We start from the raw sequence: 16,445 nt of genomic DNA, 5'->3' as shown, positions 1-16,445 counted from the left end.
CTGTGTCACCAGCCCTGTGGTCACTGATGTTTTGTGTATATGAGTTTAAATATGAACATGGTGTCATGTGGCTCATATGGAGGTCAGAGGACAACCTTTCCTTTTACCGTGTTTGAGCCTGAGTCTCTCTTGTAGGTTTTGTGGGTGTGCACCAGGCTAGCTGGCCTGTGAGCTCCCTGTCTCTGTCTCCTCTCTCTTTACAGGGACACTGGGGTCACAGGTATGCTCACTATTGTGTCTAGCTTGTCTCTGGGTTCTGGGGATCTGAGCTCAGGCTGTCTGGCTTGTGCAGTGAGTACTATCTACTGAACCACTTAACCGTCTTATATTATTTGAGTATGGCAGACAGGTGGGAATTTGGAGTGTCTTTTTGATCATTGAATGAGATGCTTCTCCTTTAGGAACCCCTGACTTACCTTCCCACCTAAGCAGGAACTACAGCAAAAGAAGGGGCTTGAGGATAGGTATTATAATTTAGGGAAGAAAATCAGAAACTTTCGTTGTGATTCGCACTTTGAGTGTCATACCAGGCTTGCTGGGCAAAGACTAAATTTGTCACAGTATTCCTTTTTATGTAGCTCAGCATTTTTCGTGGAAGTATGGATTTAGTGGCATGTGGTACAGTGAACTATGAATGGACTGCATTTAGTGATGGTGCTTTGCTTAGCGTGACTCTCCCGTTCTATGTAGTCTTTTACTAAGGAGGACAGTCTGAACAAAGGCTGTAGACATGCTCACTTTAAGAATGATGAAGGTGGGGTTCGGGGAGACAGTGGTTAGAGCACCAGCTGCTGTTGCAGAGGGCCTAGGTTCAATTCCCAGTACCCACATGGCAGCTCATAACACTCTGTAACTCAAGTTCTAGGAAAATCTGATTCTCTCTTCTGGCCTCCTTGGGTCCTATGTGCAAGTGGCATATAGACATCCATACAGGCAAATATCCATAAACATTTAAAAGGGGGAAAGGAAAACGCTGAAAGGCAGCTGTCCTAGCCTAGCCTTAACCTCACTTTTGGAGTGGAGTAGAGGGGTGGAGGCAAGCCAAGGCCACCATGCAGAGGGTGTGATGATGGGCGGAGCCGATGTGCTCCATGCTGCAGGCATTGATTCTCTTCCAGATTTACACATCTCCTCAACAATATGGCTTCTTCATTGTATAAAGCTGAAACAAGGACAGGGAGTTGGGCTGTTCAGTTGGCAGGGGACTGCTTTCATACAGTTGGGTTGAGTTGTACTTATGAGGAAGGTGTGAGGGGTGGGGGAGCAGAGTGCTGCTGGCCCTTCTGTAGCAGATGTTGGAACTCAAACCTTCTCATGCTCTGTACCATTTTTGGTTTGTGCAGCACTTGATATTTTGCTTTTCTTCCCAGAAACAGTTTATAATGCAACTTGAACAATGCACTGAGATTCTTTAGCTCAAGTTGTTATGAAGCCAAAAATAGATCTGGGCTACAATTGGACTTTGTGGGACAAATTGTGGTTTTGTAGGTTGTGGCTGTTATTTTTCCAACAAATAACTGTAATTTAAAAATTATTTAGAAGCAAAGCAAATGTTTCTTGGATAAAAAAAGGACCTGGTTGCTTTTAAAGGTTACTTGAGAATGCCAACCAGATGTCCAAGTTTAAGGGACTGTTCAGAGTGAGAATGTTTTAGCTAAAAGCACTCAGCAAGTGCTATCAGATAGACGCTGGGGACTGCAGAACTAACTGCTGGGGTCTGTCTCACTGTCGCTTTCTCTCTCCGCACCCCTCAGTTTTCTTAGTTTTCCTTGGAAAGTCAGAAGCATGAAATAGGTTTCAGAGAAAGGAAAATGTGTCCTATTGGCCTGGCTCTGGGCACCAGCATCACCCTGCAAGGATACCAAATTCACAGAGACACACAAATTCAGGTTAGAAACACAAAAGTTAAGACTCAGGAGAGGTGAGCTTCATAGCTCAGCTTAAAAGCAAGAGGCTTCCCTGGGGCTCTTAAAGGATGAATGAGCAGCTTTGCTATACAAAAATAAACTCATTATCAAGGGTCTACACATCATTTGATGAATACATAGTGTTTCTTGTTCTAAGGTTGTCAGTTTCTTGTGAACAATTACCAAAAAAGTCACAATTTTACACATAGGCATTGAGGAAATGTTTTATTGTAATACTCCTTTATTATTAAGACATTTAAAATATAAGAAACCAGTATTTAATATCTGTGTGTCTGACTGAGGACTGAATATTCTGCATGGTTTACTCTATTAGGCTACAGGATCAGTAAATATAAATTAATAGTAGTTTATATACATTTGTAGTGAACAATATGAAGGTGAAATTAGTGAAGTAATTGTACTTAGAATATCATGAGAACCTAGGAATATGCTTAACAAAATAAGTATAAATTTATTCTCAAATTATAACATATTATTGGAGAAACTAAAGAAATAGAAATGAATGAAAAATATTCCTATGCCCCTGGGTTGAGAGACTGTATTAGATGCCGATATTCCCAACTTGGTACAGTCTCAGTAAATCTCTTCAGAATCCCACTCATATGACATCTTTGTGAAAACTGTTGAACTGACTCAGATTCAGATATAATTACAAAGGACCCAGAATATCCAAAATGTTAGAAAAGAACAAAAAGTAGAGGAACTTGCACTTCCTACTATTAAAACTTACGTCAGAGCAACAGTAATCAAAACAGTGTGGTAGTGATGATACAAGGATGCATACGCACCTGTGGAGCAAAATTGAAAGTCCAAAGCTAAACCTGTATACTCTCAGGTAATGTAGGCTTCACGGGAATAGTTGTCTTTTAAACAATCTTGTGCTGACAGAAGTGGATCTGTATGTAAAGGAATTAAGTTGCAATCTGGTTTCACATTATACATAAAATTTTGTCTCAAACCGAAGTGAAAAATTTTACTTCAAAAAGACCTGTGTAGAAGAGCTATTATTTGAGAACTTTTAGACGAGAACACAGGGGCTCATCTTCATGACCTCAGGTGTGCTGTCCATTAGGAGTGAAAACACCAGAAGCAACAGTGGTAATACATGGTATATACTATAGAAACATGGAAAACTTGTGTTCCAAAGGACAGCAGTGGAATAGACTGGCCAAAGACTGAAAACATCTGAAAATCACATTCTGTTATGAAATTTTCTTTAGAATATATATTTTTTGACTCTTAAGACTAACCAACCAACTAAAAATTGGTAAGGGATTTGAGAAGACTTTTGTTTTAAGTTGATAAACAAATGGCTAGTAATTCCCTGCAAAGAGCACCATTGGCCGATAAGGACTGGAAATCCACACCATCATGAGACACCAACTATATTCTGTCTAGCTGGATGGCTGTCATAGAATCCCAGACAAGGTATTGTGTTGGCAAGGACATGGAGAAATGAGAAACCTTGCCTGCTGCTGAGGAGAGTATGCTGCATGCAGGCCTTGTGGAAAACTGGCGTCAGGAGCTCCTTAAAAGGCTAAGTGTAGAGTTCTTGCATTACCTGGCAGTTTTATTCCTTGGTACCTCATTTTCTTCACATAAAAAACAAAGGCCTATGCACAAGCTCAAACATAAGTATTTGTGATAGTGTTGTTTTTAGTAAAAATGGCAAAAGCAACCCATATGTTTGTTGTCAACAAAGGGAGAGAGAAATGAAAAACTAGTCCTAAGATTAGATGGTATCTCTTTTATTTATTTGGATATTCGGAATAGGGAAATTTACAGCCACAGACAGCCACACATAGGAGTGGGGATATGGGGGTGGTCATGTACTGTGCAGGGCTCCTTTCTGACATAATATATTCTGAAGTTGACTGTGCTAGTGGGTGTAGACTTGGCAGGAGTAAATCTACTATATTGCGAAGAACGTTTTGTTTGTTTGCTTTTTAAATTTACATATATATATTTTTCTTTTTGATTTTTCCTTCCTGGTTGCAGTTTTCCCTCCCTCTTCTCCTCTAAGTCTCTTCCTCCACCTCTACTCTCCTGCTCTCCTCGTCCACTCCTCCTGTTTGTCTTCAGAAAATGGCAGGCCGCCCATGGATGCCAACCACCCATGAAATATCAAGTTGCAGTTAGTCTAGGCCCATCCGCTCCTATTAAGGGGAGACCAGACAACCAATAGGAGGAAAGGATCTCAAAGCAGGCACAGAGTCAGAGAAAGCCTCATATCCCTGTTTGGAGTCCCATACAAAGATCAAAGCCCTGGTTTAGTCCCATGCAGCTGGCTGTCAGTTCAATCTCTGAGCCCCTATGGGCCTAGGTTAGTTGATTCTTTATGTTTTCTTGCAGTGTCCTTATGTACCCCTGGCTAGCCTGGAACTTGCTATGTATATCAGGCTGGCCTTGAACTCACAGAGATCTACGTGTCCTTTCTCTGAGTGCTGAGATTAAAGGTGTGCACCGTCACACCTGGCCTGTACTGAATACTTTGAATATGGTTTGTGAATTGTTTCAGTGAAACGGGTTTTTTTCCTTATAAAAGCCTTTGCCTAATTTCATTAATTAAAATGTTGAATCCACACAGTTTCACCGTAGTTTTGTATTTGAAAAAAAGTTACTTTGATAGCTTGGTTGTTTTTTGGTACATAAAAGCATTCTAAGTTGAACAAGATATAATTATCTATTTAGATGTTTGTAACTTTACTCTGTAAAAATTTTTTTGTGTGTTTTGTTTCTACCTATTGAAAAAAACATGATTGAGTGTTTGGTTAGTGTCAGTCAGGTTTAATCTCTAGTACTGACAAAGAAAAAGCAATCAGAAAAAGTTCCAGGTTGGTAGGAAATAGCGATAAAGACAAGTGATGGAATGTTTATGTGCAGGCACTATTCTAAGGAGTTTCCATCTTACTCAGCAGAGAGTAAAATAGTTCTATAGAGCATGCACATGCATTCAGAGTTGACAGTAGTGTAAGTCAGGTAATAGGTTACAGGGCGACTGTGGTACTAGAAAGGATCGATCAATGCTTAGTGGCAGTACTGGCTAGGCACAAACCACCTTGTACATAGAGTGTCACTGGCCGCATGGGCTTAAAATAAGTTTGTGAGTGGCAGCCAGGTGGCTCAGTGGTAAGAGTCCTCGCTGCTAAGCTTGATGACCTGAGTTTGGTTTCCAAGATCTACATGGAATAAGGAGAGAGCCAACTTCCACAAGTTAGTTGTCCTCTAAACTCCACACACACACACACACACACACACACACACATTTAAAAATAAAGCCAACTTTGTGAGTGTATCTCCACTTTTGCTAGAATTTATTTCAAAAACATATTATGACAGTTAACTCCTTTCTACCAGTCTCGGCCTCTATGGCCCCTTAAACCATGCGAGTTCAGTGCAGTTGACTGAGTACACTGGCTTTTCTGATAGTTGTGTTGGTTTAGAGTATGTTTTTTTTTTCTCAATTTTTTTTATTCGATATATTTTTTATTTACATTTCAAATGATTTCCCCTTTTCTGGGCCCCCACTCCCCGAAAGTCACATAGGCCCCCTTCCCACCCCCCCACATTCTCCCATCCACCCCTTCCCACTTCCTTGTTCTGGTTTTGCCCTATACTGCTACACTGAGTCTTTCCAGAACCAGGGGCCACTCCTCCGTTCTTCTTGTACCTCATTTGACGTATGGATTAGATTTTGGGTATTCCAATTTTCTAGGATAATATCCTTATTAGTGAGTGCATACCATGATTGATCTTTTGAGACTGGGTTGCCTCACTTAGTATGATGTTCTCCAGCTCCATCCAATTGTCTAAGAATTTCATGAATTCATTGTTTCTAATGGCTGAATAGTACTCCATTGTGTATATATACCACATTTTTTGTATCCATTCTTCCGTTGAGGGATACCTGGGTTCTTTTCAGCTTCTGGCTATTATAAATAGGGCTGCTATGAACATAGTGGAGCATGTGTCCTTATTGCATGCTGGGGGAATACTCTGGGTATATGCCCAGGAGTGGTATAATAGGATCCTCTGGAAGTGAAGTGCCCAGTTTTCTGAGGAACTGCCAGACTGATTTCCAGAGTGGTTGTACCAATTTGCAAACCCACCAGCAGTGGAGGAGTGTTCCTCTTTCTCCACATCCTTGCCAACACCTGCTATCTCCTGAATTTTTAATCTTAGCCATTCTGACTGGTGTAAGGTGAAATCTCAGGGTTGTTTTGATTTGCATTTCCCTAATGACTAATGAAGTCGAGCATTTTTTAAGATGCTTCTCAGCCATCCGAAGTTCTTCAGGTGAAAATTCTTTGTTTAGCTCTATACCCCATTTTTTAATTAGGGTTATTTGGTTTTCTGGGGTCTAACTTCTTGAGTTCTTTGTATATATTGGATATTAGCCCTCTATCTGATGTAGGGTTAATGAAGATCTTTTCCCAATTTGTTGGTTGCCGATTTGTCCTCTTGATGGTGTCCTTTGCCTTACAGAAACTTTGTAATTTTATGAGGTCCCATTTGCCAATTCTTGATCTTAGAACATACGCTATTGGTGTTCTGTTCAGGAACTTTCTCCCTGTACCGATGTCCTCAAGGGTCTTCACCAGTTTCTTTTCTATTAGCTTCAGAGTGTCTGGCTTTATGTGGAGGTCCTTGGTCCATTTGGAGTTGAGCTTAGTAAGAGGAGATAAGGATGGATCAATTCGCATTCTTCTGCATGCTGACCTCCAGTTGAACCAGCACCATTTGTTGAAAAGGCTATCTTTTTTTTCCACTGGATGTTTTCATCTCCTTTGTCCAGGATCAAGTGGCCATAGGTGTGTGGGTTCATTTCTGGATCTTCAATCCTGTTCCATTGATCCTCCTGCCTGTCTCTGTACCAATACTATGCAGTTTTTAACACTATTTCTCTGTAGTATTGCTTGAGGTTAGGGATACTGATTCCCCCAGAATTTCTTTTGTTGTTGAGAATAGTTTTAGCTATCCTGGGTTTTTTGTTATTCCAGATGAATTTGAGAATTGTAGAGTAGGTTTAAAACTGAATTTCATTCTGCAACTCTTATTAAGGACTTTTGGTTATTTTGAACCTTTCCCCTTAGTTTTGCCCTTTATTTAAGCTTGTGAATTATAGCATTTTATATCTCCTCCTGCATGTACCATGTCGTTGCAGTGTCAAGAGTAATAGCCACTAAACACATGACTGTATACATTTAAATGCAAATTAATTAAAAATTAAAATTCAGTTTCTCAGCCTTAGTCAAATGTCAAGGATTAATAGTTACATGTTGTAGTTAGTGGTTGCCACAGTGGCTGGAGTTGGATAGAGAACTGGCTATATTTGCAAGACTTCTCTTTATAGTGGAATGAAATGATTTGCCTGGTTTTGCAGGAGGGTAAAAATAGGTAAAAATCTGATAACACTTTTTGAATAAAATGAGCATCTAATTATTATCAATATATATGAGAACCTATGTGTATAAATATATACATATGTTTAGGGAATTATTGAATGCTTAGGCCCCCATTCATAAACATGATATGTTGGATGCACATGCATGTCATATGACAGTGACTCCATTCACTATCTTGAAAGCCTTACTACTTAGGGACAAATCCCTCAAGAATTAGGTTTGTTTTTTAAAGCAACACCACTGTCCTCACCCAAGAGAGGAAGACTCTACTGTTCTCTAATACTGTATAGTAATGCCTGGCTTATTTAACTATCCTCTTACCCTTCAGATAGCTGATTTGATTATTCTTTCTCCTGAAATGAGAATTCCGTATCATCTCACCGAAGTCTTTAATCTTGCAGATTCCCCTCTCTACTCTCCATACATAGCCATGCTGTCACCTTCATTTTGAAGAATTTCAAGCATACAGTGAAGTGGAAAAGAAGTATTACAGGGGATTCTAGTTCACTGTTAGTCTTTTGCTGGCCGAGCTTTATCTCAGTTTATATTCCTCTCCTCCAGTCCTTTAGAAGTAAGTTGCACACACTACGACCTCTCACCCCTAACCATTTACAATATTTCTCCTAAGAACAGTGTTTTCCTAAAGAGCCCTCTAAGCAGCAATCAGCCCAGAGTTTAATGTTCGTCCTTAAGTGTTGTATCTCTTTAGTATCCTTTTATCGAGGATGTTTCCATGCCTCCTCCCATTGTTTCCATCTTGTCTTTGACATCTTTTAAGAGGCTAGGCTCCTTAGTTCACAGATATTCTTTATCTCTGGGATTGGGGAATCAGAGAGTGGTTTAACTTAATTTTCCCTGCTCACGTCTGTCTTTTCTTGTCGAGAATTGTAGTTAGACCTAGAAGCTTTGCTCGGCTGAGGCCAAATGTTTATAGCAAGGAAGTTCTGTGGGTGTTCTCTGTGTCACTTCCTGTCACAGAGCACCTTGTGGTAATTACTCCAATATTAGCTTTATCAGTCCAGTAAAAGTGGCAAAAGCCATTTTAAAGATAGTTTTCTTGTTGCAGTAACTAGGTGACTGGGGTGATATTTGTATCTTTCAGATGTCAGGTTGTACAAATCTTTCACCTACTTTGCTAAAAGCATGTGTTGATGGTGCTGTGTTTAATGAACGTGTATTTATATTTCTCTGGGACTGGACACTGGTGAATTTCCTGGTCCAGTAGCGCATATCTTCAAAAGAACAGATACAACATGTCTTCCATTTCCTCTTCATTTTCCTCATATAACTGTCATTATTGACAGTTTACAGAATGTCAGAGTGTTCCTGTTTGTGATGTTATATATAGTCAATTTATGCAGTATAAAATTCTGTCCATAAATTCTGTCATGAACTCAATTTCTCAACTATTTATTTTTATTTATGTATACATGTGCATGTCTGTGAGCATATGTTATGTGTGTACAGGTCTCCAAGGAAGCCACAACAGAGGGGGTCAGGTCCCTTGGAGCTGGAGTTCCAGGTAGATGTGAGCTGCCTGGTATGTTGGGAGGGACCGAAGGCAGGTTCACTGGAAAGGCAGTGAGTGCTGTGAGCTGCTGCTCCGCCTCACCTGCCCTTAGTGATCTCTAAATGCTGAGATCTGGGATTGGTGCATGGGAAGATGCCTGGCTTGGAAATTGGCTTTCTTCAAATGTTTATGACCATTTACATTTATAATATTGACACCTTTGTTTTCTCAGCTTACATTTGTGGCTCTGAAGAGTCATGCTCCATCTGAAGAGATTTCTGCTCTTGTAAATGGAGCTGGAGTACAGGAACATTTGTGAACTTTTAATAAGTTCTGGGCATGGATGTAAGGAATGCCATCATATTCTCAACAGCTTTGCAAGCAAGTGTTGGAATGCAGCTATAAAAACTTCCCTCCGTGTGGCCTCGGCCTTTACTGCTTCTTTGTTTTAATCACAAGGGGTGGCTGGGAAGGTGACCTGTCTGAGATTTTGTTGCCATTAAGTGACTTAAAATTCCCAGGGTAGTTTTATTGTTTCACAGTTTCATACAGGCATAGGATATATCTTGATCATCTCTCCCCTTCTTTCTCTGCCCCCTCCAAAAGCCCACATATCCCCCTCACACCTTCATGACTTTTGTTTTTTAATTAACTGTTGTCCTTCGTGCATGGCTGTAAGACCTTCCACTGCAGCATGCTCCACTTATCAGCAGCCATACCCCTGAAGAAAGTGGGCTCTCCCTCCCCTGTAGCTCTCAGCTTTCTAAAGCTCTTCAGCCTGAGGTAGGGCCTTGGGAACCTCTTCCCCAACCCATGCTACTGGCTTGGCCATGAGCAGGTTAACTATGGCTGTGCTCCTGGGTGGTGCAGAAGGCAGCACACACAGCATTTCACCCCGTTGTCTGGCTCGTTCATTCTTTCTGTTGAATCTTTTGTCATGTTCCCTGAGCCTTGGGCAGAGTAGGGGTTGAAATTGATGATGTGCAGGTAGAGCTGAGCTCCTTGACCGAGTATGAGGCTCTGACTCAACCTCTGCTCACTGCAGAAAGCAGCTTCTCCAACAAAGGGTAAGGGCAGCACTTACCAAGGAAGATGGGCTTAAGACCAATAGCCTTGGAACAAACCAATCCAATCCTCTCCTCTCCTCTCCTCTCCTCTCCTCTCCTCTCCTCTCCTCTCCTCTCCTCTCCTCTCCTCTCCTCTCCCCTCCCCTCCCCTCCCCTCCCCTCCCCTCCCCTCCCCTCCCCCCCTCCCCTCCCCTCCCCTCCTCTTTCACCTCCACCTCCCCTCCCTTCCCCTCCCCTCTTCCTCACCTCTTCCTCCCTCCTCTCCCCTCCTTTCCGCTCCTCTCTTCTTCCCCTCCTCTTCCTCCTTTCTCTCTCTCCCTCTCCCTCCCCCTCCCTTTCCCTCTCCTTACCCCCTCCTCAAAATCATTTTATTGTTTCTTTGTGAATTTCACATGATGCACCCTATTCCCATTCATCTCCCCATCCCCTCATACCCCTCCACCACCCTGGCACCCCTCCCCCACCACAACAGAGAAAATAAAATCTCACTCTGGAAGCCGTAGTGTCCCACACTATACCCTTTTGTCCACACTTCTTTGCTTGCAAATGTCCATTGCAATGACTCATTGGTGTGGTACGAGGCCTCTGGCTTCTGCTACTCTATCAATACTGGAACCTTACTAGGACTCCTCTAACATATGCTGTTGTTCCCCATGTCATGGAGATCTTGGAGTTTTGGATCTGCAGGACTGGCCCACGGATTCACTCGGCAGTGCACTGATGGGTAGATGTTGGGATGGTCCAACTCAAAGCTCTGATCTGGGCCTGAGAGTTATCTAAGGTGGTTAGCCTATTGTCTTTCTTGCTCTCATGCTCTCTGGGGCCTGCTCATTCAAAACCCCTGCAACCAGCGCCAGCTCAGCCGTGCTGCCCAGGTGAGGTGCAGCACCTGCTTTCCCGAGTGCAGCAGCTGGTGAGGGACATGTCCAGTTCTCCCATTCTAATGAGCCCAGGGCCAGCTCTCCTGCCTGCCATAAATGTGGAGGAGGGAGCAGGGTGTCTCCCTCAGACAAGCTGCCCCTCTGCAGATAAGAGGCAGGGCCAGCTCTCCCATGCTCATTCCCTGAGGCTGGCTCACTTCTAACCCCCACCCCTACCCCACATTTGCACTGCCCTCAGACATCAACATGTAGCCTGGCGGCAACCCAGCCTAGGGATGTCTGCCAGGCCTTTGGTGGTAGTAGAGCCCCATTGCTGCAGGGTCATGAACCGAGATGTGACTCCTGGTGGCAGCACAGACCAGGACCCCATCATAGTCCCAGATGGCATCACTGACTACTCATATCATGCTGTTCCTCACTGCCCCCCACCCCCAGTTCTGCCTCTCTTCATTATGTACACAGCCTTCTGTTTCTCTTTCTCCTCCATTTCTCTAACACTTGCTTCTTGTTCTTAGTGGCTCCCAGGGCCTCTCAGGAGTGGTCTCCGGAGTGCCATGCCTTGCTTGTGTACTGGGGCCAGGCAGGGCTCATCTTGGGCATGATCTGCCCACCAAGCCTATGCAGTGACAGATCTTCATGGTTGTCTCAGGCTCACATTGTATTGGAGTGTTAGGCTACCAATAATTCAGATGTTCATAGGTCAGAACACTGAGCACCGCCTCTATCCTCTCTGCCACCTACACATGTGACACAACAGCCACACCTGCAGTGTAATCAGGTCAGAGCTGATTCTTCATCTTAGAATGGTAGAACAGATCTGTGAATCTTACATAGGTGAATTTGAATTCCAGGAGAGGCCTGGCTAGTCCCCAGTGTACATTTATTTTTGTACAAATTGCTTGTGGTATTTATTAAGACATTTTAAAGACTTTCTGGTTACACACACACACACACACACACACACACACACACACACACACAGAGAGAGAGAGAAAGAGAGAGAGAGAGAGAGAGAGAGAGAGAGAGAGAGAGAGAGAGAGAGATGCATGTACTCCTCTCTTCTATTTTAAAAGTATGGATGTAGACCCTGGCACAGTGGTGTATACCTGTGGTACCTGTGGTCCCAGCATTCAGGAAGTGGTTAGGCGGATAGTGTCAAGCTTGGGGCCAGCCCAGACTACACTGAGGTCCTATCAGTGTGTACCTGTAACCCTAGCCCTTGGGACGCAGAGGAAGGAGGATTGTTGCAAATTTAGGGCCAGCCTGATTTGTATTGTCCAATGCCTGTCAGGGCGACAGGAAAATCTTATGTCCCCACTCTTGTGAGGCAAGGGTGGGCAGGTGGGTGGGGATGTGGATCAGAAATAACTATAGGATAGAGTTACAGGTTAGGGTGGGTTGCACACTGAAAAGTTATTTGCTCACCTTCCATTTTATATTTTTGGGATGAGAGTAGGCAAAGTGCTCACTAGAGTTTTGTTTTTGATATAAATCTTAGTGTCACCTTGGGATGACACTTTATAGGGATTAGCGGCTCGCCAATTTCTGTTCATATGCTTGCTTTATGGGTTTTGTGTTCTTTTTCCATTTGGGTACTAATTTTTTTTTGTTATTGTTGTTGTTGTATATTCCTTAGACCAGCTGCCCTCTCTAATTGTTACCACATACCATCACAATGTTACCACGTACCATTTTTTTAAAAGCCCAAATGTAACCATTGATTCCTTTGCTGCTTTAAGTCTGTGAAAATGTTTTCTCTGTGGGGGAAAAACTCAAGTAGAGGCTACTCCTGCAAGGAAGAGCCTATAAAGCTCAACACAGAGTATCTCAGGGGGTCATTTTCAGATGATTCTTTTTTAAATTAATTAACTAATTAATTAATTTTTTGAGACAAGGTCACTCTATGTAGCTTTGGCTCTCCTGGCCCTCACTCTGTAGTCAGAGTTCTCAAACTCACGGAGATTAATGTTGTGCACTGTTGTCCCAGATGATTCTTTGTTTTCAAATATTCCAAGCCTTTGTGTAAGTTTTCCTCTTGGTCTAGATCCCCCCCTTCCCCCCCCCCTCCCCATTCAAACACTTGTCAGTCACTTTGTATTTATAGCATTGGGGATTGAACCCAGGGCCTTGGGCATATATGTTATACTCACTGAGCCTTCATAGATGACTTTGTAAATGTCTGTCTACACACTTGTCTTGTGGGCTTGGCCGAGTGTACCCACAGTTCTCAACAGATTACCTCCCAGTGTGCAGTCAGCCATCTTTTATTAAAAACCCTGCACGCTGCCTGCTAAAGGGACCCACCCACTAATGTCTTCAGAGTGAAGGTTGGGAGTTCCCTGATGGTTCTGTTGATGCTGCGATTGGATGGCGATGGTTGTCTTCCCTGTCTGAGGCCTATGGCCAGAAGAAACCGTAGGAAAAACAGTGAACTAGATTTTAAAGAGGAAAGGCCACTTTTGTTCTTAAATCATCAACATTTTGAAAGGTAATTGTGTTTGAAGACCATGACTTAAGAACATGTAATTAACCTAAAATGTTAGCATTTTGATACATTACTCTGAGGTATTTTTTGTGTATGTGTCTGTGTGTGTGTCTATGTGTCTCTGTGTGTGTGTCTCTGTGTGTCTATGTGTGTGTATGTGTGTATGTGTGTGTGTGTATCTGTGTGTGTGTCTGTGTGTGCGTTTGTGTGTGTGTGTGTGTATAGGGGGCTGGTGTGTTTTGATGTCCTTTATTCACTAGGACATCAGTATAACAGTAAAGTGCAGAGATGCTCTGGCCTTAACCCTAGTCTAACAGGGTCTTGTGCCTCCTGGGAAGGCAGGACTGAGTTTTCTTTACCCTGGTATCTTGGACACTTACAGTATTGGAAAGTTGATGCCCATTGAGACGGACATACTGTGGAGGCTTATTAATAAGCTGGAGAGGCCATTGAGAGGAAAAGTCGAGAACGGGATTTCAACTTCTTACACCTGTCATAGGTGATTTTGTAAACGGGCTATTTGTTATCTACAAAGTGGCAGGCCCTGGCAGGTGCCACTGCACAGTGTCGGGCTCCCTGGAAGTCAGGTTAACACCATGTCTGGGACAGGGTTGCTATTATAGAAGGAACACAGAAAATACAAGCCTTTGAGCCACCCAATCCTTGAACCTTTTAAATAAGATACTGTAGTGTGCTTTAAAACTAGTTCATGAGTGTTTTTCTCTTAATATTTGGAAAGAAAGTAGTCACCCCTTCCTGCATGCTGTGTAATTTAGGTATCCTTGTCAGTTGGAAGGGAGAGGGACCTTCTTTGTCTTGGAGATGGAAACTCTGGGCTTGAATTCTGGTTCTCAAGTCTGCTAATGACCACATGATAAGACTTCCCTGGCATCCAGGAGATGATGCTTTAGAACTGCAAGTAGAGAGAGATCGGCTAGCTTTGACCAGTTTGCCTTGCAGGATAGTGCTAACGGAAGGGAATTAACAAGAGATCGTGTGAAGCATCATAAATGATAAATTGCTAGTAAATCAGTGGCATATTAGTTTATTACTGTATGTTATCTCCAGAAGAATTGAGTTTTGACCAAGTACTCTGGTTTAGAATTATTTTAGCTGAATATTGTAAGCAGGAAGGAAGTGTGTGTGTGTGTTTAAATCTCTTTTTGGTCCTATTGTTATTCTCAAACATTATCCTTGCAGATATGAAGTTATTGGGAAATCATTTCTCAGCTTGCCTATATGTTGACATAGTGCAATAATTAAAATATCAACGGTGTTGTAAAATGTATGGGAAGTTAGTATGTTAACATTTTATTTCAAATTATAGAACCATCCATCCCATTTATCTTTTACTTGATAATTTGCTAAAAAAATTATCTGGTTACCACCTGGAAAATTTGAAGTAAATAATTTATCAAGTCTTTTACATAGAAAAGAATAGCATTTGGAGAGAGATTGTATGCTTAATTTTAAGCCATTTAAAAAAAAATAAAAGATGTAGAAGACAAGTAACGAAAGAGAATATATTCAGAAATACTTTTAACACTCGTCCCCTCCTAAAAACAGGGTTTCTCCATGTATCCCCTAGCTGGTCTGGGACGTAGTATGCAGACACCCACTGCCATTAAAGGCATGCACCACCATGCCTGGTTGGTTTTGATGATTTTTGACGATTGTTCTCTCTTGTTCCCCTATCCCTGGCTGCCTTACCATGCACATGAATGATAATCCCCTTCTAGGAGCAAAGCCCAGCATTTCTCTAACTTTCCTCCTTGTTTCCCTCTCCTTAGGGAAAGCAACAGTTCCTTCTAGAGATTAATTAGGAGCTCTGAGGAGTTTGAGTCTGAGTTGTGTCCTACTGCACTCTGAGTGACTCTTCCATGTCTCTGCTTAGCTGATCTTCTAGCCACACCTAACTTCGGCCTTTTCTCAATAGGTCACTATAGCTTATTTTAGGGAACCAATTAATCCTTTTATTCCCTCTCCCCAGCAATATTCTGTGGCTTATGTAGAATGTTGGTGATATGAAGTTTGGATTTGGGCCAGATGCCTCCATTCCCACCCCTCCCCCTTTACCTTACCAAATGGCCTTGACCTCTTGATTTTAGTAGCATCCATCTGTATTATATTTTGAAACTATTTACTTTTTATTTTATGTGTATGAGTGTTTGCCTGCATGTAGGTGTATTCCGCATATGTGCTTGGTGCCTGTGGAGGTGTGAAGAGAGTATCAAGTTCGGGAACTGGAGTTCTAGAAGGTTGTGAGCCACCCTATGGGTGCTGAGATCTGAACCTAGGTTCAGCAGCAAGCAAACTCTTAACTACTAATATTTTAATACTTCAATTATAAAACTGAAATCCAGTGTTAAAAAGGTGCTGGTTTCAAGTTTCTTCCAGAGTTGCACTGAGGGTCAACATTTTCGCTTCTGCTCATCTTTGGTCCTGGATAGGACCTAGTCTTCTGTATTTCTGGTAAGCTACACAGGTGAGCTCACTCCCATATGGACATGATGCCGCACTTTAGGAAGCACACTTGAAAATACTAAGGACATCTGCTGACGCAGTATCACTAAAGACATGTGGCAGTGAATCTGCGGAATGCTCAGTACACCCGTCAGCAGCAGAAGACTGCGGATGGAGATAGCAGATAGAGGCTGGGGGAGCCAGAAGAGACTGGCTGCTTTTGCAGAGGATCCAGGTTCAGTACCCAGCACCCATATAGCAGCTCACAACCATCCATAGCTCCAGTCTCAGGGCCTCTGATGGCCTATTCAAGCACAAGGCATACACATAAGTGCAAGCAAAACACTTATCTACATAACATAAAAAACAAACATATTAAAAACGGAACAACAAACACTGAGGTACTGCTACATTGAATGTTAGGAGTGATGTAGGCTGACAGGAGCCCTCATTCATTGCTGATGGGAATGCAAAATGATACAGGCACTTTGGCAATTTCATAAGAAGATAGACATCATTTTACCATATGTTATAGGATAAGTGATTCCATTCTTTCCAGATTCCTATGTTGAAGCTTAACCCACAGTCTAGTGATGTTTGTATGTAGAACTTATGGAGGTAATTAGGAGTAAATAAGGTCATACGGGTAGGGTCCTGATCTGATCCTTATGGAAAAAGTTAGGATGCGGTGTACCAAGCATATAGC

At 42.4% G+C, this 16,445-nt stretch overlaps 1 protein-coding gene and 1 pseudogene across 2 annotated transcripts in view; one reads left to right on the top strand and one right to left on the bottom strand.

Moving 5' to 3' along the window:
• The window catches only part of Mllt3 (MLLT3 super elongation complex subunit), a 263,839-nt gene that overhangs the window by 25,209 nt on the left and 222,185 nt on the right, over positions 1-16,445 (top strand). The window lies entirely within an intron of this gene.
• LOC127681967 (uncharacterized) lies at positions 11,457-11,575 on the bottom strand (annotated as a pseudogene).

This window comes from Apodemus sylvaticus, chromosome 3 (assembly GCF_947179515.1).
Source record: "Apodemus sylvaticus chromosome 3, mApoSyl1.1, whole genome shotgun sequence".
In the NCBI taxonomy this organism is placed as follows: Eukaryota; Metazoa; Chordata; class Mammalia; order Rodentia; family Muridae; genus Apodemus; species Apodemus sylvaticus.
Note: the sequence above shows the minus strand (reverse complement) of the source record. Positions and strands in the feature narration are given on the sequence as shown.